Source organism: Equus caballus, chromosome 1 (assembly GCF_041296265.1).
Source record: "Equus caballus isolate H_3958 breed thoroughbred chromosome 1, TB-T2T, whole genome shotgun sequence".
Taxonomy (NCBI): Eukaryota; Metazoa; Chordata; class Mammalia; order Perissodactyla; family Equidae; genus Equus; species Equus caballus.
Window position 1 is genome coordinate 30557769 of NC_091684.1, and position 26984 is coordinate 30584752.

General features: G+C 41.2%; 1 protein-coding gene across 2 annotated transcripts in view; it reads left to right on the forward strand.

Moving 5' to 3' along the window:
* The first annotated feature begins 2506 nt into the window (after positions 1–2506).
* Positions 2507–26984, forward strand: part of DNMBP (dynamin binding protein) — a 96703-nt gene continuing 72225 nt past the window's right edge. Inside the window, exon 1 of one of the 2 annotated variants that reach the window (XM_023641046.2) lies at positions 2507–2649. The gene's annotated coding sequence lies outside the window, so the exon portion shown is untranslated. Of the gene's footprint in view, positions 2650–2756; positions 3067–26984 lie in introns of those variants that run through there. The other variant, XM_070222988.1, reaches the window with a different exon arrangement.

A 26984-nucleotide genomic window follows, 5' to 3' on the forward strand; every position in this document is an offset into this window, starting at 1 on the left:
CCAGGATGATCTTCACCCCTGTTTGTTTTACAATTTCATCTCATAATGTTGCTTTCTTGCTCACACTGGCTTCTTTCCTGTTTCTGAAATTTAGCAAGTTGTTTTCTACTTTGGTGGCTTTGCACCTTCAGTTTCTCCTACCTGGAAGGCTCTTCCTCAGCTCTTTACACAGCTGGTTCTGTCTCATCAGTTAGGTCTCAAGTAAATGTTACATCCCCAGAGACTTCCCTGACCTTCACTATATCTAAAGATGGTTCCCACCCCTGACTTTGGCCCTTATCAGACCAGATCCTGTCTATACCACAGAACACAGAAAATGTTTTCAGCGATTACTGTCTGAATTCTCCCAAGGACTGTTTATAACTTGTACCATAGGAGAGAAGTTAATCCATTACATGCAAATAAATGCCTAGAGCATTAGAGTTTAATTCTCTACGATCTAATCTATCATAGCAACTGGCTTATTTCCTTTACAGCACTCACCACACTCTGTAATTATTTGGTTTATCATTTGCTTATTTATTTACTGTCTATCACCCCACTCTAGAATGTGCACTCCACGAGAGCAGGGAGCTTGTTGTCTGTCTTGGTCAGGCTGAGTCCCAGATGTCTAGCACAATGCCTGTTGCATTGTAAATGTATGGGAAATCTTTGTTGATGAGTGAAAGCACGTTATCTTGCCCTTGATGATTTAGAATCTTTGCAATGCCCTAGGGCAGCAGTTCTTAAATGTTAGTGTACTCACTGAAGAACCATTCTCCAAAGATTCAGATTCAGTATCAGATCATTCTACAATTGACTCTTTTAAGTAAAAGAAAAATGTTGAGGTTGGGTTGGGTGTATGTTAAGACATCCAAAGTTGTCTTCCTTTTAAAATGAAATGCTTGATTTTATTTCATCTTTATTTTATGTGGCATACTTGACTCTATCCAAAAAACATTAGATACTTACATCAGCAGAACACAATATTGTGGTTAACCGAATAGCGACAATATCTTCAAAAATAAAGACAATAGATTTGCAAGGTTAATTACTTGTTCTTGAGGGGAAAAAAAGTCATTGTTTTACAGGCCAATGAAGTATTTGCTAACAATTTTGCCAAAACCCAGAACACTTACATTTTACTAGAAAGTTTTCTGCCCACAATGTTCACATGAATCAAAAAGCAAAGGAGGAAAACAGTAAGGCAGTTCCTCAAAAAATGAAACATACAATTACCACGTGATCCAGCCATTCCATTTCTAGGCATATACACAAAAGAACTGAAAGCAGGGATTCAAACAGTTATTTGCACACCCATGTTCACAGCAGCATTATTCATAGGAGCCAAAAAGTGGAAGCAAATGTTGGATGGAAAAAATTCACTGACAGATGAATTGATAAACAAAATGCGGTATATACATACAACAGAATATTACTCCACCTTAAAAAGGAAGGAAATTCTCACACATGCTACAATATGGATGGACCTGGAGGAGATTATGCTAAATGAAATAAACCAGTCACAAAAGGACAAATACTGTTTGAGTCCACTTACATGAGGTACCCGGAGTAGTCAAATTCAGACAGAAAGTAGCATGGTGGTTGCTGGGCTAGCGGGAGAGAGGAACGAGGAGTCACCGTTTAACAACATGGTTTCAGTTTGGGAAGATGAAAAAGTTCTGGAGACGGATGGTGGTGATGATTGCACAACAATGTGGATGTACTTAATGCCACAGGACTGGACACTTGAAAATGGTTAAAATGAAAAATTTTATGTTACGTATATTTTACCACACACACACACACACGCAAAGGCAAAAGAAAGGAGAAACGATGTCTTGATGAAGATTTTGAAATAGAGGTTTCTCTCTGCTATGCATACATAGTGACGGACTTGTTGCATTCCTCAGAATCTCCTAGGTAGATCCCAGAAACTAAAGGCACAGAAATTCGCGCGACATACCAAGCAGTGTGACTTTGCGGCCGTGAACGCACAAAGGGAATCCTGCGAGGATTCACGAACGAGTTAAAAGCGTCCTCTCAGCCCTGCCCAGCTCTTGCATTCTGTTATTCTTCGCTTTTAAATTCTCAAAGACGTCCTGAGCAAGACACTCCTCAAGAAAAGAATGGGACAGACAGAAGCGATAGCTAAGTGCTGTGTGACTTGATAGAGGAAACTGCCTCAGGGCAGCAAAGAGGACGGCACCACCGACAGGAATCGAATTGGCCTCCTCTAAATGAAATTTTCACTTTCTTCTAGGTTGGAGGGCGGTGCGGGGGGGTGAGGGCGCAGCAAGGGACGAAAGGAATTTGCTGGTGGCCGGCTGTGCACGCAGGACCGAACGCCCCGCGAGCAGCGGAGGGTGCCTCAGTTTCCCCGGGAAGAGGTCCTCGGAGCGCCGCCCGCTCTGACGTCGCGGGGCGGGCCGCCAGGGGGCGCGAGCGCGGGGCCGGCCCGGGAGGGGCGCGCGGGACCGCGCGTGGCGCCCCCGGCCGCACGGGCCGCGCAGGCGGAAGCCCGGGCGGGAGGCGGGAGGCGGGGCGGCCGCGCTGAGTCACACCGGATCGACCCGCCCGCCGCTTCCAGGGGCGGAGGTGACAGCGGGCCCGGGCCGGGCGGCCGCCGCTGCCCGCCGCGCCGAGGGACCGCCGGGCGGCGGAGAGCAGGTCAGGGGCCGGCCGGGCGGGGCGGGCCGGGACGCTGCCCGGGGGCGGCGGGCGGAGGGGACCCGCGGCCGGAGGGACGCGCCGCGCGGCCGGGCCTGCGCCGCCCCTTCCCGCTGCCGGCCGGAGCCCCCGGGGGGCGGCGGGGCCCTCCTCGGAGTCCTCCGGTCCACGCCGCGGTCGGGCCCTGTGAGGTCCCGGGGACTCGGAGAGGCGGGTGGCCCGCCGTCCCAGGGATGCGGACGTGGGCTTTTTAAACGGTGTCAAGCCCGGGGCTCTTGCCCTGCGCCGCCCTGCCGCTCCGGCGAGGAGGCAGAACGTGAGGGCTGGAAAAGAATTCAGCGTGAGCCCAGCCCTCTTACTTTCCCGATGAAGAAATTCTCGCTTGCTCAAAGTCACATCCACTCGGTGTAGGAGTCCGTGAGTCTGGGTCAGGGAGGCACGGAGGGATGGTTTCCGAAGCAAGATAAGACCCGTTTGGCTAGAGATGCAGGTTTGGTCGTTTTGGAGTTTTGCGGTTACCCACGGATACCTGCATTCCTGCCGCCGGTGCTGATATCCGCCAGGCAACAGTTTCTCAAAGCGCTTAACCTTGGAAAGGGTGGCGATGCTGTTCGGTTGAGTAGAGGAATACTGGAGTTGAGCAAAGAGGCCAGGTCTGCTGCAGGTTAGGGGCTGTGGCGAACGCTTGGGCTATAGAGTTAAATTTTAAATGGAAAAAAAAAAAAAACCCCACCCACTTTAAATGCAATCTCATTATCCTTTATTGTTTGGTTCATTTATACGACAATCAAGGGTACCGAACATTATTCTGTAATATTGGTGCAGGTCACTGCCTTTAGTTATATTTTACAGTAATCCTTTTACAGTAATAGGAGCATCTTGTGTTGAAACACTTTCTTTTCATAATTCATGATGCTGTGGTATGTGGCAAGCCAGTTGTAGCATGAATATTAAGGGTTTGAGCATAGTTGAGCTCCACTTGTTTGCATAGCTGAGTTACAGGGGGTGAGGATGACTGATTAATCCCTAGTTGTATTTTGCAAGAGTGCCGCACCTGACAGCATACTGGCGTGGTTTCTCAGAATTAGTGCTGCATTTATTATTCTCACAGCATGAATAGATTCCAGGGTCGGTGAGCAAGTTAGTTTATCCCTCGGCACCCACTTTTCTCTAAATTATTAAAGGATGTCTAAGACCTTCTTCCGTCTCTCAAGTTCCCTGATTTTGCATGTTAATTTGAAACTATGTCCCTTACTGTGACGACAAAAAGTTTCAAGAAAACAAGGGTAAAAAAATTCTGCATGATGCATAGCAAATCTTCACATTTGTTATTTGCAACTGCTTGGTCACTTTTCAGTGTTGGGCTCGTGTAAGTGAAAAGTGATTTTTCAAGTTACAGATACTTCAGTGTCGAATTCACTTAAATTCAGAGACTGGAATGGAGTGCTTTGTGCGTGGTGGAGAATAGCTAAAATCGGACCTGGAAATGGGGTCTGTGTAGCGCGCAGATAACTTTTGCAATAAGCCGAGAACATTCTGCCTCAGAAAATGTGATAAGATGTCTTTTATACAGTGTTCATATTGTGTGTATTTTCAGCTGAGATAAATAATAATAATCTTTATAGACATTCTGTCCAAGTTACTTGTTTGGTCTTGCATCCCCAAAGCAGAGCCTTTCCCACCTGTCGTTTCTTCCTTCCTGGCTCCTTTCTCCTGAGCACCCCTCTTACCTGCAGACCCTTTCACATTCCTCTTTCGTCCGCATTGCAATTCAGAGCCTCCTTCAAGCATTGGTTGAACTTACTCTACTTTTCCTCCTCTTAAAGAATACGGTGAATCATCATTCTTGAGTCACCATTTAAGAGCTAAAAACTAAGGGTAGGCATCCATTTTTAGAGCATAACGCAAGATTCCACCAGGCTCTGGTTCTGAAAAAGGGTTGAGTGGACCGTGCTTAGATTTTTATCTTCTCTGTGCTTGCAGACTGCAGTCTAGGAAGCCTCCAGAGCCAGTCAGCTCATTTATCTCTGCCTCAGAAGGAAACCGTTTCTGCATGGTGAATCTTCACAGGCGTTGTCATTCTCAGCCTTCCCAGTCACTGTATCAGTGTTGGGCTGAAATAAGCAAGAAGTGATTTTTCAGATTTCAGATACTTCAGTGATTTTTCAAAGTACGGGTAGTTTTGAAATTGGGGGAATTTTAAAAAAATAATAAAAACAATTAGAATAGAATGCAAAATAGGCTTTCCTACCTATTCCCAAGTATAAGGCTTGAATTATTTTCCAGGCTCATTATTCTGTTTCTGGAGTCAATTTGTGTGTTACCGACAACATAGCATTGTTGCAAGATTGTGTGGTCTGAAATTCTCAAGTGTGCTTGGTCTTCAGCTAACACATCCTTAAAATTCATTCAGAATACTTATGAAAAGTTTCAAACATCAGTTTAATTAATGTTAGTTTCTTACTTTGCTCACCTTAGGAAAACATCTGCACGAACTAATTTTTGCGATTGGATAACTTAGTCTGTTGGTCAGGCGTTAATTATGAGATATTATAGCAGTTTCTTGCCTGGAAAGGAAGAAAGGTCTAAAGCAGCAGCCATAAAACCAGATCACAGAACAGCTCAGTAATCAAAGAGCCGTTAAACAAACCAAGGTGTTAACTTTTGGTTGGGCACTTTATCCTTGATGCTGTAAGAGTCAGCCATAGGAGGTAAAATAGACAGAGAGCAGCTAAAGTGTATTATTTCATTTTTAGATTTGTAGGGTGTTCTAATTTGAAGGATGTGACCACCAAGAAGTGAGGCAGCACAGTGGAGCAAATAGAGCGTGTGCTGGGAGTCTGAAGTCTAAAGACAGGAGTTTTGGTCCTGACTTGTTCATTCATTCACCAAGTATTCATTGACCACCTGTATGAACCAGACACTGCTCTGGGTGCTGAGGATACAGCTGTGAACAAAACAGGCAAAGCCCTTCCCTCATGCACTAGACGTTCTAGTGGGCTGGAGGCAGATAGTAAATGAATATGTGACTGATAGATGGTCATGTGATCATAAGTGCTGTGGACAACTTTATTTATTTTTTAAGATATTCTTTTTCTTTTTTTGGTGAGGAAGATTGGCCCTGAGCTATCATCTGTTGCCAATCTTCCTCTTTTTTTTTTTCCTCCCTAAAGCCCCAGTACGTAGTTGTATATCCTAGTTGTAAGTCATTCTAGTTCTGCTGTGTGGGATGCCACCACAGCATGGCTTGATGAGCGATGCTAGGTCTGTGCCCGGGATCTGAACCGGCAAACCCCAGGGCTGCCGAAGGGGAGCGCACGAACTTAACCACTCGGCCACTGGGCTGGCCCCTGTGAGAACTTTAAAGAGGTGTTGGCAGGAAAGAGTACATGTGTGCTGGGGGATTTACTTTAGACACAGTGGTCAGAGAAGGCCTCTACCAGGATCACTTTTGATCTAAGACTTGAAGGAATTGAGGGAGTGAGTGGGTAGCGGAGGGAAGAGCAAGTTCTAGGTCCTGTTGCAGGAGTGTGTTTGGCATGTGGCAGGGATGGCAGATCACCTGGCCAGGCAGTGCCAGTGTGGGCGAGGGGAAAGCGGCAGCAGACGAGAGGCGGTGGGCATGGGAGGGGCATGCCAGAGCAGACCCTTGTGAGGATTTGGGCCTTTTCTGAGTGAGGGGGAGGCAGCCGTGAGAGGATTTTGAACAGAGAAGCTCATGATGACTTATGTTTTAACAGGGTTGCTCTGGCTGCTGGGTGAGACAGAAGGGGGACAAAGGCAGAGTCAGAGAGGCCTTCCCTTTCATACTAGCTGTGTGACCCTAAGCCATAACCCTTCTCTGGGCCTTTGTTTCCTCATCTGTAGAATAACCAGGTCCCCTCTGCTTCTAGAACTTTAGGATTCTAAGTAGTGTGGAATATTTCAATTGGGAGGCCAGAGGATTGCACACAAAGGGATTCTAAAAGAAAGTAGCATCAAATGACCTGAAAAGTTGTCACTGACCCGCTGTTAGCTGAATCACTCAAATCAAGAGGTAATCAGGTCTTTTCAGTCAGGTTGTCAGGTCATGAGAACAGAAACCCTGCTTCGTGAATATTCTCTGCTGATCCCTTTAGTACTGTGCTGATCCCTGAATTTTCCCTTCCTGCTTGAAAAAGGATGAAAAGCTGTTACTCATCAACAGAGCTGGCAACCAAAGTAGTTTTTGTTGTTAGGAAATTTGGAAACTTTGGGGAAGGAAACAATTGTAATTTTATATTTATCATAGGTCATTTGAATTCTTCTTTCTTAACATGCAAGGAGTCCAAAAGATTTCTTTTGTTTTTGGTTCCCTTGTCCCCTTCCCATTTACCTTATGCCTCATAGGTACTCATTCTATGCATTTAATGTGTTTCCTTTTGTCTGTATGGGATCTTTGCAAAGTGGGAATGTTTGTTTTATATGTATGTATTTTAAGTTCTAGTGCTATATCTCATTTTGCTTCTTTTTTCTCTAAGTTCTGTTTTTAAGATCCACCCATGTTTCCATGTGTACATCTCATTCTTGGTTTCTGAATGCAGCATTATACTCCAAGCTGTGTCCGTGAGCCAGTTGTACTTATCTGCTCTCCATGTGATGGGTACTCAGGTTGTCCCTACTGCCTAACACCACAGAGTTGGCTGCAATGAGCATCCTTATAAAGCTGTATAATATATTTGTGGGATATATACTTAGATGAGAACTGCTGGAATACAGGCTTGCGTGTACTGAATTTGATTAAATGGTGCCAAATTCCTGTCCACAATGGCTGCACCAGCCCTCTCCTGCCAGAAGCGTTTGAGGGTTCCTATATCCTTGTGTCCTGCCAACGCTTGGCTTTATCCAGATCTCTACCTTTTCTAATCTCATAGGTGCAGAGTGATGTCTTGTCATTTTGATTTGTATTTCTTTGTGAATGATTTTGAGCATCTTTTATACTTATAGCTTCTTCTGTAAATTACTTATTCCTATCTTTTCCCATTTTCTATTAGAGTTGCTGTCTCCACTGCTGCTGTTGACTTGTGGAAGTCATTAGATAGTACAGATATTCGCTCATTGTCACCTTTAGACTTTGCAGATATCTTCTCATTTGGTCATCTGTTAATTTTGTTTTTGTTGTCCTTTGATCAAGAAAAGTTCTTAATTTCAATGTAATCAAACAAATTCTTTGACTTGTATTTTATGCTTTTGGAGTTTTGTTTAAGAAGCCCCTCCCAATCTCTAGCTCACAGCTATTTCTTTAATTCATCCAAAGCCCCCATTGCACGTGGTGTTTTAGATAGGGATCCAGCCCCATTATTCTCCATTTAACTAGCCATTTTCGCCAGGGACATCTCCAACAAGATCCATCCTTTCCTCCGTTGAATCGGGGCACCCTGTTTCCCCCGTATGGTTTCCATGGATACACTGGTCCATCTCTAAGCCTCTCTCCTGTTCTGTTAGTCTGTCAGTTCTTGCTCCATTTTTTATTGCTCTGTTCTTATTATAGTGATTTTATAATGTGTCCTCATGATCGGCACAGCAAGTGCCCCATCTCTGTTTTTCATTTTTAAGTTTACTTAGCTACTCCTGGACCATTATTTTTCCCTGTACAATTTGGGATGAGTTTATCAAGTTCCTCAAAAATTATATATTTGGAGGAATTTTTATTGGGGTTTCATTGAATTTATAAGTTATTCGGGAGAAACTTGACATCTTTTTGATATTAACTCATTTCCTCCAAGAGCATGTAATGTGTCTCTCCATTTATCCAGCTCATTTTTATTTTAGGAGTTTTGTTTCATTTGGAACTAATTTAAAACTAACAGGAGACTTGTAGGATTTGTACAGAGGGCTCCTGTATATCCCTCACCTGGTTCACTCATGTGAGCGTTTTGTCGTATTTGCTTTATGACTCCCTCTCTGCATGTCTGTGCATGTTTTTTTCCTGATCCGTTTGAGTTCATTGCAGACGGCATGCCCCTTTATCCCTAAATACTTCATCAGCTCATTTTTAAGTCTTAAAAACTTAAAATTTTCTCCATAAAGGTCTAAGAGGATATTCTTAGTTAAATTAATTTCTAACTACTTCAGAGTTTTGTTGCTGTTGTGAATGTCTCTTTTTACTATTATTAGTTTCTAGTTGGTTATAGGTAGTTTACGAGAAATGGTATTGATTGTTGTAAGCTGATCTTGTGTTTCACAGCCTTGCTTTACTATTTTATTCAAATAGGACGATATCAATCCAGTTGCTATGCTAGTAGAAATCTTTGTCTTGTTCTCAATCATAAGGAGAATGAGTCTGAGGTTTTCCTGTTTTATATAATGTTTGTTTTAGGTTTTAGATGGACTTTTGTCAAGTTAGGGCGTTCTCTATTCCTACTTGACTGAGCATTTTCATCATAAATGGATATTAAGCCTTATCAAAAAATACTTCTTCAGGATTTGTCTCTAAAGAAATAAGATGACATCAGGCAGGCTGCAAACCAAAATCCTAAGCCTGTGCTATGGTTAAGTTTCAAGCAAAAGGAGATTAATGAGGGTCTTCAGTATTTCTGAACCCTATGTAGATAAATTTATGCTAAATGTCTCATGATTCCAATATAAGTTTATTTCACCATTAGGTCAGCTTTTTCCTCCTGCTGTTACGAGTCAGAATTTAAATAGCTGGTGTGCAGAGTGAGAGAAAAAGCCATATCAGCATCCTAACTGTAGTCATCAGCATGGTTGTAAATATAAGATATGTAAAATTATAGTTCCCTTACTCTGGGGATCAGGCTCTACTCTGGGTATAAATCTTACCTAAGTATATTTCACAAGATATTGAGATAGTTCAGCAGGTAGCTCCTCATTAACCGTAACTGCTAGGGTGTTGGCCAATTAATTCTCACGGCCATCTCTTTTGGTATATGGTTGGTTTTTTTAAACTAACTATTTTTTCCTAGTCATAAAAATGATACCTCTTCATTGTAGAAAATTTGCAAAATATAGAAAAACAAATCTTTAATCTTGCCTTTTAGCACCAACTAAACATTCACACTCCTGTTAAAATGTTGGTTATTTATCTTTCTGTGATCTTTGCGGGGGGCGGTGAAGGGGAGCATGTTTGTGGGGGAGAATGCACTTAAAATTGGGCTATATAATTTTGTATCGCCCCTCCTTTTTCAGAGTTAGGCCCTCAGCTCTTGTTTGTCTTGCTTTGATTGATCCTCTGGAAAAAACCTGGATTAAGATTAGTTTGTAGGGGTGGGGTAGGAGCTTGCTGATTACTTAGAAATTCCCAATCGGCTGTGCCTGACAGAGCCACTGTACACAGACAGCCGGCCTCGTTATCAGACTATGGAGCAGTCATAGTCCAAATGCCAACAGACCACAGACTAGCTTGGGGGAGGGGAAGTCTATTTGATGTCACGTTGCTTCAGTGCATTTAGCACCTTCCTTCTTTAGACCACGTTTGCTTTCATCTTTCAGAAAATGAAAAGTACGGAGAGTATAGTTATAATTTATTTACTTTTGACTCTGCCATAAACCCAACACAGTGTCTTGTTTCCCTAATCACCTTTTGCTAGCGTGATGAGTGGTGAGGGAGTGTGGTAAATTTATTGCTACAGGAAGTGACAGACTTCTTCGTAAGTTAACATTCCTAAATGCTGGATATTTAACATCCACCTGCCCTTGCTTCCTCCCTCCCCATCCCTTTACCCTGCTCTGTATTTTTCATTTTGCTGTAACATCTGTCACCTCCTAAAATGCTCTTATCTGCTTTCCCCATCCTTCAAGGGGGAAGTTCCTCACAGGCAGGAATCTGTTCACTGATAAATCCCAGGCACCTCGAGCATGCCTGGCACATAGTGTGCCCTCAACAAATGGAATCCAGGGAGTGAATCAATCTGTAAAGAGGCAGCTCTGTGATGCACAGAAGAGAAATCTAATGGAGGGATGAGGAAAGAAAGTTCTCTTAGCCTCGTTTAAATGCATGGGTTCAGTGAACTAGTAGAATCCCCATTTCCTCCTTGACCTTGTCCGTGTAACCGGCAGCCTAGTCACAGAGCTCATTTCTCTACACCTGGTTTAGCTGCTCCTGCCGAGTCTATGGTTTCTGAAAGGGGCGTGTGAGTGTCTGTGTTGCTGACAAGCACATGGTGGGAGAAGGGCCCTGAAGAGAATAGTCAATGCTGACGCTCTGGCGATGGGTTGTGGGCCCAGCACACACTCTGCATTGTTTCCCTGAGCGACTCTCTCGGGATAAACGATCTGCCCCATCAGCAGGAAAAGATGCAGCGGCTGTGCCGCGTTGTGCTGAACTCCCCACCTCACGCCGTGTCCTCCCCTTTCCAGTTTGTTCTTTCCTCCCATCCCCAGCAGTGTGGAAACCTTTTGGCTTTTCTGTCATTTCTGGATCTGGTTCACAATTGTCATGAGGAACAGTTGTGCCGGGTATACCTGGTCACTTTGTTATAAAGCAAGGCCTCAAATCATATTAATAGCACTATATAAGGTGCTAAAAAAAAATACAGTTGCCACAAATACACCATCATGCTGTCCTGGAGGCCAATGCCACAGATCCCGTCTATCCGTGTAGACCATTGTTGGACCCATTGTCCTGAAATGCTGCTTTCGTTTATTATTCTACTGCTCGACACTTGTCATGACCCACCGCTTCCCCCAACAGATCTTAATCTCTGCTGCCCGGCTCTCAGGTCTGATCCAAGTCAACCTAAATGCTAATTTACTTTCATGTCCCCACTTTCTGCTCTAGTCAGACGTGTCTCTCTTTCTTTTGTACAACAATAATGATAGCGTAAGTATATTATTAATTATAATTATGAATATTTCTTCTTTCCATTTTACTGGGTTTTACTAACACTCTGAATTCAAATAAAAGGAAAGGAATATAAAACAACAGCAACAGGGGCCAGCCCCGTGGCTGAGTGGCTAAGATCGTGTGCTCTGCTTCGGCGGCCCAGGGTTTCGCAGGTTCGGATCCTAGGTGCAGACATGGCACCGCTCGTCAAGCCATGCTGAGGCTGCATCCCACATAGCAGAGCCAGAAGGACCTACAACCAGAATATACAATTGTGTACTAGGGGGCCTTGGGGAGAAGAAGAAGAAGAAGAAAAGAAGATGGGCAACAGATGTTAGCTCAAGAGCTAATCTTTAAAAAAAAAAAAAAAAGGCAACAATAATATAATAATGGCAGCTAATATTTTAGCCAGTCATCATCCTAAATGCATTCTCATTTAATCGTCAGAATGATTTTATGAGGAGGGGGATGTCGTAATCCTCGTTTTACGTGTGGAGAAACTAAGGTACAAGTTGGTTGGGAAACCTGCCCTAAAGTTATACTGCTGTTAAGTGGTAGAACTAGAATTCAGACTCACGTCTGTTTATCTCCAAAGCCCATGCTCTGAACCAGCGTGCTGTAGTGGGCCTCAGGTAGGCAGGCAACTGGAAATAAGGAGTGACTGATGCCTGTTGCATGGTTCTGGAGGACTGTCCGTTTGCCTATGTGCCGCAGTGCTCTCCAGCGCTCTGTGAGTTGAGAGGAGGGGAGGGTTTGCCGGGAGCCGGCACTGCTCCGAGTCCTCTCCAGATCCAGCGGTGACTGCCACAGACGCTCAGAGACGGGAGGCACCTCAAAGAGGGAAGGGCTCTGATGCTGTGCTTCCAGGAGTGTTCTTTGGCTTTTCAACCTTTCTCCTAATGAAGTGTGTAAGATTTGCAAAAATGAATAAAGAATAATACAGCAAACATCCATGGAACCAACACTCAATTTGAGATCTGTGAAGCTGACTTGATTTCTATATGCCACCTGCCTTTGCCCTTCTGTAGACCCTCTGGTTCTAATGACTTAAAAAAAATTCCCTTTTGTTTACATATGACAATACCATTATAGTCATCTGAAAAAGGCAGTGATTCCTTAATATAATCAAGATGCTAGTTAATGATGAAAATTTTCCCATTTGTCTCATTTTTTAAAACAATTGGTTTGTTTGAATCAGGATCCAAGAAACAGGCACACATTGCATTTAAGTTAATGTGTTTCTTAAGTGGCTTTTTTTTTTTTTTTTTGAGGAAGATTAGCCCTGAGCTAACTACTGCCAGTCCTCCTCTTTTTGCTGAGGAAGCCTGGCCCTGAGCTAACATCCGTGCCCATCTTCCTCTGCTTTATACTGGGATGCCTACCACAGCATGGGTTTTGCCAAGCGGTGCCATGTCTGCACCGGGATCTGAACTGGCGAACCCCGGGCCGCCGAGAAGCAGAACCTGTGAACTTAACTGCTGTGCCACTGGCTGGCCCCTTAAGTGGCTTTTAATTGATAAATTCCCCTTCCTTCCTTTTTCATTTTAATTTTTGATCACAGCTTATTTTGTTAAAGAAACTGGGCTTTGTCCTGTAGTTTCCCACATTCTGGATTTTTTAAATGGCTTTTGACGTAACTGTACTGACCTATTGTGAGTTAACTTACCCTTTTAATCTGTCAGTCACTACAGGAGGTTCCAATTACTCAGCCTCCATAAATAGAAAGGATTCCCTGGCCGCATATAGTTGATCTGGCCCGGAGGTCATTTCTGAGGAGTCTTCCAAAATGTCCCAGGTGACAGGGAATGACATTATCAACAGCAGACCATCTCTATTTAAACCATTTTGCCTTAGAAGGAATTTTATGACTTCTATTTGGCAAGGCATTGTCATGTTCCCTAGAGTTAGGGGAGAGAACGGAGAAGCGAGCGAGCAGTCTGCTTTTCTTCCTTTAGACAGTGTTTGTTGCTTTAAGGATTTCTAGGGCTCAGTGCCAGAACCTCCTTGGGATATTCTTGTCTTACAGTTAGATCTGCTTATCAGGAAAGAGAATCCCTGGAGGGTCAGGTAAGAGGAGAATGAGTTTACATTAAACCAGACTTTTGTTAGTGTCTGTTGGGGTCCTGTATTCTTGAGCAGCTAGCTGGACTGTGGAGCATAATACGATGTACATGATGTTTTCAAACCCGCAGTTTTCATCACCTGTTCTTTTTGCTGCCACTGTCTAAGATGTTGTTCGGTAATTATAATAATATCTGGACTGTAGACATGAAGAAGTCCAATTTTGTTTTATTTCTTTATTTTTAGTCTTGCTGCCTTGACCTGCTAGTCAGTTGTGATAGTTCTGCAGGGTAGTGTGTCAGTATTGAAGGAAAAAGATTGAAAATTGTTGAAATGTGAAGCTATGTTTGGATTTATTTATTTAGTGATTTGAAGGTTTTAAGAATAAAGTTTCTCAATCTTAATATTTTCATTTAGTTTTAAACCCAAATGGTTAATAAGCCAAGGCTAAAAATCTAACCTAAAATGAGAAAGACATTTAATAAATTTACTGCAACCCTATTTATACTTTTATTATGAGGCTACTTGGTTATTTTAAGTAAAAGCTTTTCTTTAGTTAAAGGCATTGATAACAGTAAACTAATGAAAATCTTCATGGTGAATTTACAAGTATGTCCATTCTTAGAGTCCATAAGTGGGAGTCAGCCTTGGCCAATATTCTCTTCTGGTGACTCCAAATGCTTAAAAATTAAAGTATTATTATTATTCACAATAAAAGTGTTAATCAGAGGTGATTTGCTAGTTTATTCTTCCTTACAGTGATCAGTTAACAATAAAAATAAGCATTTCGTATTCACACCTGTTCACAGTAGCAGGAACACACACGAGATGATGTGTTTGAAAGGCAGTCTGTAGAAGTAATTGTATCGTATTGTAAAGCTGTAGGGCTCTGCAGAGAACTGCCAGTATTTTGGTGAGGCTAGAGCTTAGGGTGTATGGCTAGAGCTTAGGGTGAGGCTGAACTTGGGCAGGACCAGGTCACGATGAACTTTGTATGATCTGCAAAAGAGTTTTAGATCCTTCCTACAAGTGATGGATGGGAAGCCCTTGTGGAACTTCACTTGCAGTAGAGAATTAGGAGATTTTGTATATAAAAAGATAATCCTAGTTGCAGTGTGGAAAACAGAAGAGAGGCAGATGAGGCTGGTGGGTAACCATTTAGGAAGCTATTGCAGTAGTCCCAAAGAAAACATGGTGACACTCTAATGGTGGCAATCTCAAATTCGTAAATTTCAAGCCCCAAAGAACAATTTTTAGGAGGGTGATATGTTTGAAGGATTTAACTGTCGTGCCAACGGTTTTCCTAGAAGTGCACGATAATTTTTAGAAGAGTAAATAAATTAATTTTGTATCCCTCTTCTATCCTTGGAAGGCATTTGGCAAAGGTTTTCTTGGACCCATATACAGGAATTTCATTTCTAAACTGCTGCCAAATCTTTGTGGGTCTGTTATGAATACCCAGTTCATTTAGAGCTTAGAGTAGAGGGGGATGTCAATTGCTTTGTCCTTGTGACCAGTAACCACAGAGTCACATTACTCCCCCTTCCTCTCAAGAAGACAGTAGCAGTTTTGAGTAGTGAGCCCCGCCCAGAAGTTGCTGCCTCATCCGTATTATTTATGTTACAATTGGTCTGGGTGGTGATGACTCTTCTCCTCCTCCTCCTGCATTATCATCATCACCATTCTCATAGTTGACATTTACAAAACATATGGATGCTTACTATTTGCCGGGAAGTGTATTAAATGTTTTGCCTACATGATCGAACTTAATCCTCATAACACCCTCTGAGGTAAATGACTGTTATTATCTTCAGTTTACGGATGAGGAAACTAAGGTTCAGAGGGGTCTAAGTAACTTGCACCAAGTCACATAGCTTGACAAGTGGCAGCCAGAAATTGAACCTAATTCTCTCTGACTTAGAGTCTGGGCTCTTAACTGTTATGAGTGTTGTTATTACTTAATACAATTTAGTAGCAATTATGATTTCTCTCTCTTTTTTTTTTTTTAAAGATTTTATTTTTTTCCTTTTTCTCCCCAAAGCCCCCCGGTACGTAGTTGTGTATTCTTCGTTGTGGGTTCTTCTAGTTGTGGCATGTGGGACGCTGCCTCAGCGTGGTCTGATGAGCAGTGCCATGTCCGCGCCCAGGATTCGAACCAACGAATCACTGGGCCGCCTGCTGCGGAGTGCGCGAACTTAACCACTCGGCCACGGGGCCAGCCCCTATGATTTCTCTTTTTAAATTTGCTCTTTTCTGTAGACCTGCCCAGAGAAAGGCCATGTAATCAAACACTGTATGACCTACCCTCCATCTGCAGCTCAGATCAGGTGAAAAACACAAGTATGGACCATTTTTAAAGCATGAAGTGCAGGAAAAACTTTGGAGGAGGAGGGACAGAATGGGGAGGCTATTTAAATTTCTAGTTTTTTTCTAGGTAGAATATTCGTGTATGCTTTTACTAGTTTGCCTGAAGTATAGCAATTTCTGAAATAGAAGAGACGCTCATTTTAAAAAATTGAGATATAGTTCACACAGCATAGAATTCACCCTTTTAAAGCGTACCATTGAGTGGTGTTTTTTTTTTAAGCATATTCACAGAGTTTGCAACCATTACCACTATCTAATGCCAGAACATTTGCATTGCCCTAAAAAGAAACTCATACTCATTAGCAGTCATTTCTCATTTCTCCTTTCTGAGACACTCGTTTTCAAACCTGTTAAATACCAAAACACATTCCAAAGCTATGAAAAAGATTTTGAGAATATCTATCCGCAATCTCCCTCTCTTTAATGCAGATAATAATAGCTAACACCTGTGTAGTGTTTGCTATATGTAAGGTGTTATTCTAAGTGCTTTGCATATATTTACTCATTTAAGTTTTACTGTGACCCTATAAAGCAGGTTCTATTATTAAAATCATTTTACAGATGAGGAAATTAAGGCACAGAGAAGTTAAGTAGCTTGCCTCAAATCATCTAACTCTAATATGGGATGGACTGGGATATAAATCTGGACAGTCTGGCTTTGTAGTCTGTGCTCTTAATTATTACATATGATTTAAGCTGATCATATTTATATTTGAAAAACAATATGAAGACCTTAAAACATTATGCTAAGTGAAAGAAGCCAGTCACAAAAGACCACATATTATATGGTTCTGTTTATTTATTTATTTATGTATTTATTTTTGAGGAAGACTAGCCCTGAGCTAACTCCTGGCAATCCTCCTCTTTTTGCTGAGGAATACTGGCCCTGAGCTAACATCCGTGCCCATCTTCCTCTACTTTATATGTGGGATGCTGCCTCAGCATGGCTTGCCAAGTGGTGCCATGTCTGCACCCAGGATTCGAACTGGTGAACCCCGGGCCGCTGAAGTGGAACGTGTACACTTAACCACTGTGCCACTGGGCCGGCCCCTATGTGGTTCTATTTATATGAAGTGTCCAGAAAAGACAAATCTATAGAGACAAAAAGTAGATTAGTGGGTTGCCTACGGCTGGAGGTGGGGTGGAGTGGATGGGGATTTACCTCAGGTCTTTGGCCATGGTCTGGGTTGGTCATGCACAGGGCAAGACTCTGTGAGGCCTGACACAGAGTGTCTGCTGTACTGAGAGACAAACAAAGAGACCTGAGGGTGCACAGTGCTCAGAAATATTGGAATTCTAGTCTTAGCCAGAGTAGAGAGACCTTGATAAGCACTTACGGAATTCATTTGAGGCTCCAGATCAGACAACTTTAGGAATGAAAACAACACCCTAGTGTACAGGGCATACCTTAAGACTAAGGACAAAACCAAAATAGATCCACTCTATGTGGTATAAAACCAAGCCTACCAGGATAAAGAGGATCCAGTAATTTAACTGCTTGTCAAACCAAAATTCAACACTCATTAAAGGAAGATAACATAATCTGGACCATCTACAATATATTATCCACAATGTTTAGCATACAATAAAAATTATTAGAATAGAAAGAAGTGAAAATCTCACAAGCAAAAATGTGACCCATACTATAGAGAAAAAGAAACAAGACATCAAGTGATGACCCAGATAATGGATTTAACACATGATGAATTTAAAACAGCTGATGTTGAGATATTTAAAAGCAGAGATGGACATAATGAATGAAGAGATGGGAACATCAGCAGAGAAATGGAAGTAGTGAAGAGAACCAGTTGGAAATTCTAGAGCTGGAAAAAATATTAACTGGACTTAAGAAAGCATGAGGGACACTGCAGAAGAAAGGGGCCAGTGAACTAAAAGACAGATAAATAGAAGTTATCCAAACTGACAAGCAGAGAGAAAAAAGATTTGGGACAGGGGAGAACAAAGCTGTAGTGATGGTGAGATAATATCAAGTGGTTTAACATATGTCTAATTGGAGCCCCATAAAGAGAAGAGGAAAGATGAGGAAGAAATATTTGAAGAAATAATGACCCAAATTTAGTGAAAAACATCAGTCCACAGATCCAAAAAGGTATATGAAGAAAACTATACCTAAGCACATTGTAGTCATCTGCTGAAAATCAAAAACAAAGAAAAAATTCTTAAAAATAGCCAGACAAAAAAGATGTATCATGTATGTACAAGGGAACAAAGAGAAGAGTGATAGCTGACTTCCCATCTGACATAGGCACAAGAAATGGAACAACATCTCTAATGTTTGAAAGAAGAAAAATAAAACTGTCAATTCAAAAATACTATATTAAGCAAAAATATCCTTCAGAAATGAGAGTGAAATAAAAATATTTGCAGATAAACTAAAGCTGAGGGAATTTGTTGCCAACAGACTTACAATGTCAGAAATACTAAAGGATGTTTTTAGGCTGAAGGGAAATGGTGCCAGAAGGAAACGCAGATCTATAGAAAGGAATGAAGAAGACCAGCAATGGTAATTGTGTAGGCAAATGTGAAAGACTGTTTTTCTTAATTTACTTAAAGAACAACTGATTGTTTATAACAAAAATGGCATTGTCTTATGGGGTTTATAATATATTATATTAATTATCTATTACTGTATATCAAATTATCTCCAAAATTAATGGCTTGAAATAATGAACATTTATTATCTTACAGTTTCTGTGGATTGGGAATTCAGGAGTGGCTTAGCTGGGTGCTTTTGGCTCCGATCTGTCATGAGTTGCCATCAGCATGTTGGCTGGGGCTGCATTCATCTGAAGTCTTGACTGGGGCTCCAGGATTTCTGTCCAAGATGCTGACTCTCATGGCTGTTTGCAAGAGGCCTCAGTTTTTCACCATGTAGGCCTCTCCATAAGGCTGCTTGAGTGTCCATACAACCTAGTCTTGGAAATCACACACTGTCATTACCACCACATTTTGTACGTTGGAAATGAGTAAATAGTATAGCCCAGCCTCAAGAGGAGAGGAATTCAGCTTCTCTCTTTGAAGGGAGCAGTATCAAAAAATTTGTGGAGGTACTTTAAAGCTACCACAAATATGTAGAAGTAATATATATGACAACAATAACACAAAGGACAGGATGAGGTGGCGAATGGAATTATACTGTTGTATAGTTCATACATTTTATGTAAAGTGGTATAATATTAATTTTAAGTAGACTGTTATAAGTTGATAATGCATATTATAATCCCTGGAACAGCTACCTGAACAATCCAGAGGTACAGCTCAAAAGCCAGGAGAGGAAATGAAATTGAATACTAAAAAATATTTGATTAGCCCAAAAGAAGGCAGGAAAGAAGGAACAAACAAATGGAACAAATGGAAAACAAATGTCATAAATGGTCTAAATATTTTAATTCAAAGTCTACATGATCAGACTTAATTAACTTTCTAAAGGAGATGCACTTTAGAAACGTCAGACAGAGAAAGACAGACACTGTGTGATCTCACTTATGTGTGGAATTTGAAAAAAAGCCAAACTGGGAGGAACAGAGAGCAGAATGGTGGTTGCCAGGGGCTGGGGAAATAGGGTGATGTTGGTCAAAGAGTACAAACTGCCAGTTATAAAGTGAGTAAGTCCTGGGGATCTAAAATACAGCAAGATGACTATAGTCAACAATATTGTATTATATACTTGAAAACTGCTAAGAGAATAGATTTTAAATGTTCTCACAGCAAAATGAACAAACGAAAAACTGTAATTATGTGAGATGATGGATGTCTTAACTAACCTTATTGTGGTAATCATTTCACAATATATACATGCCAAATCATCACATTGTATACCTTAAACTTACTCAATGTTATATGTCAATTATATCTCCCTAAAGCTGGGGAAAAAAAGAGATGTATTTTAAACATTAGGCATAGATACGTTGAAATTTAAAAAAAAAAGAAAAAAGAAAAAGATATACCATGTACACAGTAAGCATAAAAAGCTGACATGGCTATATTAATGTCAGAGAAAGTAGACTTCAGGGTAAAGAATATTGCCAGAGATAAAGAGGGACATTATTTTATTTATTTATTTATTTATTTGAGGAAGATTAGCCCTGGGCTAACATCTGCTGCCAATCTTCCTCTTTTTGCTGAGGAAGACTGGCCCTGAGCTAACATCCCTGCCCATCTTCCTCTACTTTATACATGGGACGCCTACCACAGCATGGCTTGCCAAGTGGTGCCATGTCCGCACCCGGGATCTGAACCAGCGAACCCCGGGCTGCTGAAGTGGAATGTGCTCACTTAACCACTGCGCCACCAGGCTGGCCCCCAAGAGGGATATTTTATTATGATAAAAGGGTTAGTTCATCAGGATGACAGAAAAGTTCTACATGTGCATTAACCTAATAATGGAATTTCAAAATACCTGAAGCAGAACTGACAGAATTAAAGAGAAAAATTAAAAAATCCCAGTAAGAGTTAGTGATTTAACACCCCTTTCTCAGTATTAATAGAGCAAGTAGATAAAAAGTCAGCAAGGATATATATGATCTGAATGATGCCATCAATCACCTTAACCTAACTGACATTTATAGAGTGCTGGTCTCAACAACTGAAGGATATACATTCTTTTCAGGTGCACTAACGTAGACTATATGCTTGGCCATAAAACATCTCAATGCATTTAAAATAATTAATACAGAGTATGTTTTCAGACCACAGCAGAATTAAACTGGAAATTAATAACAGAAAGATCTTTGGCTATTTGGAATATTTGGAAAGTAAATAACGCATTTCTAAATAATCCATAGTTAAAAGAAGAACTCATGGAAAATGAGAAAATATTTTTAGTTGGAATGAATGGAAGTGAAAGCATTATATCAGAATATGCGGGAGGCAGCTAAAGCAGTGTTTAGAGGGAAGTTCATAGCTTTAGGTGCTTTTATTAGAAAAGAAAGGTTTAAAATCTGTTATCTAAGTTTTCATAGGAATGAGAGAAAAAGGAAAACAAATTAAACCTAAAGTTAAAGGAGGAAAATAGCAAAGATCATGGAAGAAGAAATCAGTGAAATAGAAAAGAGGCAACAATAGAGACATTTAACAAAGCCAAATGTTGGTTCTTTTTGTTGAAAAGATCAACAAAATTGATAGCCCCTAACAAGATTCAGAAAAAAAAGAGAGAAAACACAAATTTCCGATGTCCTTATAGATCATACAGATATTAAAGAGTTAAGGAATATTTTTAATACCTTTATGTCAGCAAATTTGACAGCTTGCATTAAATGGACAAGTTTCTTGAAAAACACAGCTTACCAAAACTGAGACAAGAAGAAATGGAAAATTTGGATAGCCCTATATCTGATAAAAGGTATTGAATTTTTTATTAAAAACCTGTCCTTGAAGTTCTCCAGGTGCAGATTATTTTGCTGATAAATTCTATCAAGTATTTTTTTTTTTTGAGGAAGATTATCCCTGAGCTAACTACTGCCAATCCTCTTTTTGCTGAGGAAGCCTGGCCCTGAGCGAACATCCATGCCCGTCTTCCTCTACTTTATAGGTGGCTTTTTGCCAAGCAGTGCCATGTTTGCACCCCGGATCCGAACCAGTGAACCCTGGGCCACCAACAAGTGGAATGTGCGAACTTAACCACTGCACCACCGGGCCAGCCCCCATCAAGTATTTAAGAATGAAATAATACTAATCTCACACAGATTTTTTCAGAAAACAGAGAAGGAAGGAACACTTCCCAATTCTTTATGTGGCTAGCCTAACCCTTATAGGCAAATCTGATAAGGACTTTTAAAGAAAAGAAGGTTACAGACTAATATCCCTTGGGGACATAGGTGTAAAATCTTCAACAAAATAGTAACAAATCGTAATTTGCACTATATACAGAGCATAGTACATTATAAGAAGTAGTAAACCCTATCCCAGGAATGCAAGGTTGATTTAACATTTGAAAATATATGTAATTTGCCACATTAATAGAGTAGAGGAAAAAACATGATGATCTCAGTAGATGCAGAAAAAGTATTTGGTAAAATTCAACACCTCTTCGTGATTTAAAAATATAAAAAGGCAAAACAAAGCAGTAGGCAGAACTGGAGCAGAGTCCTGAACTGTGCCCTCCCCCCTTCTCTGCAGGAATCACTATGATCAGACGTGCTAGCTGCTCACATGGCCCAGCAAGACTCTGTGCCGTCTTTAGGACATAGTTGATTAATTGGCTTGTGCTTGCATGCACTTGCTGTTTGCTAGGAAATTAGTATTCCAACTTACATCAACCACCAGATACTGCTGTTAGTGTCTGTAGCAATTTTGTAATCTTATTATTAAAACATCATCTCTGTTCTCTGTCATGGCCGTCTGTAATATAAATGTCCCACCTGTTTTCTTTCTCCCTTTCTCTCGTCCCAGCTACTATTCATGTTTCGCTCCAATTTACAGGTTTCCATATAGATACATTATTTTCTTCACGTCATACTCTTGCCCCTTCTTCTGTCGGAGATCTCTTTTAAATCAGACGAACCTTTCCATTGTTGAATTTTAGGTTTGAACATCCCAATTTAGGATATTAAGTCCTTCTCATTAACACCATCTTGAGAATCAGCCGTTCAGTGGGTTTGCTGTGTCTTGACATAACTCTCCGGTTCGTCTTGAAAGGAAACTACCAGAAGATTCCATAAATGCATTTTCCTTTCAAGTCTAGTGACTGTAGTTTCTATAAATGGCAAGCGTTAGTTTTTGTTATTTGTATAAAGCTGCTTGTCCCTGTTTTCCATGGTCGCGGAGGCTGGTGCTTCTTAAAATGATCATCACCTACCGAGAATGGTCTTAGTTGTTTTTAACTCTAATTGCACAATTTCTTTCCTCCCTATTTTTCTTCTTCAGAATCTTTGTTTTTTTCTGTATTCCTCTCTTAAGTCTTTCTTCCAAAATATCAAGAACATTAAAGATAGGCCGAAGGGTAGAAAAACTCCTCCTGCCTTTTTTAATCTTCTTTAGCAGAAAAACTAGCTTGTACTTGAAACAGATAAAGAAAAGAAACAAGACGCCTACCTTTCAGATTCTGTAACATTTATCCTCATAGCTTGGAACACTGGGTTAATAAAGTTTTTGGCCTATCCTGGAAACTGTCCTAAAAACTGCCTGTTTTCACATGTTTGTTGTGCTCCCTGTTATCTGCAGCCTCACCCTAAAATTTCATTTTATGTTTCCCCTTAATCTGCACTTCTGCAACTGCTATCGTGTGTGTTATCTGGGCATTTGTTACAAACACAGCGTAGTGGAGCTGTTAATTTTAATGTGTCGCTAAGCTGCTTAGCTCAGACATGTCCGATGTATTTACTTATGAGTCAGTGATTCTTAAACTTCCACCCATAATTGAGATTGATGCATGATATAATGTGAGCCCGAGAGAGTACTTAAGGAGCACTTAGGTTGACCCATTTGAAAATGTATAATTAATGTAAATTTCCTCAAACTTGGTAAATCCTGAAATATTAATCTTGGGACCTTCCTCCGCTAGTGCAATTTTGTCAAAAAGACAAAATTGATGTGATTTATAAGCATTTTTTTAAAGTAGCTTAAAAAGGAGGAAAACATCAGCTTAACGTTGGGGTGGGAGGTGAAGGTGGAATCCTTAAGTTAGTTAAGACAGCTATACCATAAGAGTCAATCCTGAAACTAACTTAATTTAAATTCTGTTTTTTGTAAAACAAAAAATTATAGAGGTATTAGGGTGTGTTAGATGAGAGTTTTTTGGTTTAAATCCCGAAAAGGACTAAAGGGCCCTTCCTTCATTGGCTGAAACTCTGATAAGCATCCTGCTCCATCTGCTGAGGTTGTTATCTTGCAACTTGGGATAACGTTTGAAAGAAGGACAGTTTATGATAGCAGATTCCTTTCCTTTTCTACCCTCCTTTCTCTGATCATCTCACCCAAGTCAGAACAGGCTTTTCATTTTCTCTTACAGTCCAACATTCCGTAACCTGTTTAACCAAAGTACACATCGTGAGTCAGTGCTGCTGTCGTCTGTGGGCGGGGAGGTGGGGGCGGGGTGTGGTTCGCGCGAAGATGCTGGTGAAAGAGGACACATTGGCCCGGGCCGTGCTGCTCGGCCTCATGGGGGCGCCGTGATCAAGATGGGCTCTACTTTTCCTCTTCATCCGTTCCTAGTTCTCTGAGTGGTCACCTGGCGGTGACTGCTAACTTTCTGTCCAAAATGAACTCCAGTGACATAAACCAGAGGAGGAAATGTTGTTTTCCTAGCTTCTCCCATTTCCTTCCTGAAACAGATTTAGACTTCAATTTCTGACACCTCTTATCCTTCCACACAAAGGAAAGAGACTTATTTTAAGCCTATATTGTCAAGAATAAGAGAACCTTGCAATTGCTTTTGAGATTAAGTATTGCTTCTTACTGCTAGGAGTTCAAATTTTTTAAATGGATTCCCATTCCCAGAAGGTAATGTTTTCTGGAGAGTTCAAAACATAAGGAAATTTCCAGATGCTCATGAAAGCATTTTTCTTTGAAGGAACCTGTACTGGAGAGTCCCTACAAGGGGGGACTTCCCCAGCTCTTCTCAGATAGGCAGAGATGTACCTGCTGGTCCAGCGCTCCCCTTTCGTAGGAGCAAATGAGAAAGGAGAAACTGCAGTCTATCCTCTTTAAGTTAAGGAAACTCCTTCAGGAATTTTGTTTCTGGGATCCCAGAATTTAGACTTATACTATGAATTGGGAAACATTAGGAGGAATGTAGAAGGTGTCACCAAGTGCTTTTTGAAAACAATATATTTCCAGAACTCTTGCACATTGTGTCCTACTTTCTTGGTAGTAAAATAGATTGCTTAGAATTTCAAAACAAGAATTTGGAGTCTGGATCCTATGCACCAAATCCATCAAAAGTGGGGCTAATTTTTTGGTAGGGGAATCCCGGCATCCATATTTTTCTACATGTTTTTTAAAGCCTTCAAAATTTATATCTCTAGTTCATATCTCTCACCTGGATTTAGAATGGTAGATTTAGGAAGCTAATTTTATAGTTTTCTATATTCTCTGTTCCCATTTTTTTCATGCATAGTTCTCATAAATCCTAAAAATCCTTTTGGGCATGTATCCATTAGGGGCCCAGCAGAATATAGAAGGCACGCTCAAATTGGGTAATTTGAGGAGCTCCTACTTAGAATGGAGTAGACAGGTTTAGGGAAAATAACAAAGAATTGTACTGTACCCCAGGGCTAGCAGGAGAGCTCCACAGGCCTGAAGGGGCGGAGAAGTGGGTGGTTACATGAATCAAGAGAATGAGCTGTCTTAAGGGGACCTTCTGACAGTAGCTGTGCCGTTTAGTAGAACAGCACAGCCAACTCACAGCCCAGGAGGGAAGGAGCCAGGGGAATAAATACCCCAGCCTGACTGCCGCTCTGCCTTCAGATCTCCTGCTGGTGCCACCCATTGGCTGAACCCAACTGGAGGCCAGAGGCAAGAGCGCCTTGACGCAGTTCTTGTGAGTAGAGCGGAGAAGGATGGGAGACAGACCTAGGAGGAGAAATGGAAGACACCAGCACGTGCTGATTGTCCAGTGTCCTCACTCTGTACCAGGTTCAGATCTTCTCTCAAAAGGCTGCCTTGCAAACTACTCATTAAGCTGTAAAAGTTTATAGTGTGTGAGGTCAGGAGATTTTTTAGTAAAATATGTCCAGACTTGTAGTTATGTTGCTTATTAGAAGTTACTAAAGTTTCCCAGGCTGCCTTTCACATTCTCTCACATTTTAGGACACACATTTGAAAAAATCTTTTTTATTGCGGTAAATATATATAACATAGAATTTACCATTTTAACCATTTTTAAGTGTGGCATTAAGTACATTCACATTGTTATGCAATCATCGCCACCATCCATCTTCAGAACTTCCTCATCTTCCCAAACTGAAACTCTGTACCCATCGCCCCCTCCCCTTAGCCCCTGGCAACTACCATTCTTCTTTCTGTTTCTATAAATGTGACTGTTCTTGATATATCATTTGAGTGAAATCACACAGTATTTGTTTTTTTGTGACTTAGCATAATTTCCTCAAGGTTCATCCGTGTTGTAGCATGTGTCAGAATGTCCTTCCTTTTTAAGGTTGAATAATATACCATGTGTACGTGTATACCACGTTCTGTTTATCCATTCATCTGTGGATGGATGCTTGGGTTGTGTGATATACATTTTAAAATGTTATTTTATTTCTGAATGTTTGTTTTCATGAATACATTCACTCTTGTGGCTGTAACTTTTGCATGTTCAGTCTGATGTTTCAGAATCTACAAGATGATATCAGAGCAAGGGCTCTAGAAGCTGAGACATGAAAGGTGGAGGTGGGCTTGAGCAGGAGAGGCATCATTTGGAGGAAGCAGAGAGTGGGGAGTCTTTAAATATCTTGAAAGACAGGGGGACCCACCATGCGTGAAAGAAACAGCATGTAAACAAGGAACACATTCTGGACAGCAAGTGCTTTGTGGGAGCAGGGAGTACTTTGCTCAGATACGACTGCACTGAAGACCATTTATGAATAAGTGCGCTGAGATGAGGTTAAAAGAAAACTAAAGTTTGACTTGAAGAAAGTGTACTGTGGCCAGACAAGTTTCGAAAAGTTGGACTATAAGGGTTCTTGGCTGGATTGTCTTGGTCTTTAATATATTAGTGTTTTTTGTGACCCTCTAAGAGGGAAATATCGTCTGTAGCCTTCCCCAAGTTTAGAAGGACCGTGGAGCTCTCTTATTTTGGAGCTCGTTAGTGTCCTCAGAACATGTTTTGGGGAGATGGTGGGGACTAAGCTAAACTTCTTGGGGGCAGAAACAATAGCTTATCCCCCACACGTCTTGAATGTTCAAGTAACATTCAAGTAAAACTGGATTAAGAGGTAGCTGCCAAGGGCGTTAGCCCGTAGAAAGAATTAAAATATTCTTGGAACACTAAAAAAAAAAAATCACTGCAGATTTAAGACTCAGTCTCTCTCGCTCTTTCATTGAAAGTTAAGCCTGAGTATCTCCTCCTGAGATTAGTGGTCAGGTTGTCTGCAGGGTTTTATTTTTCCTCAGTAGGGTAGATACTTTGGCATAGGGTAGA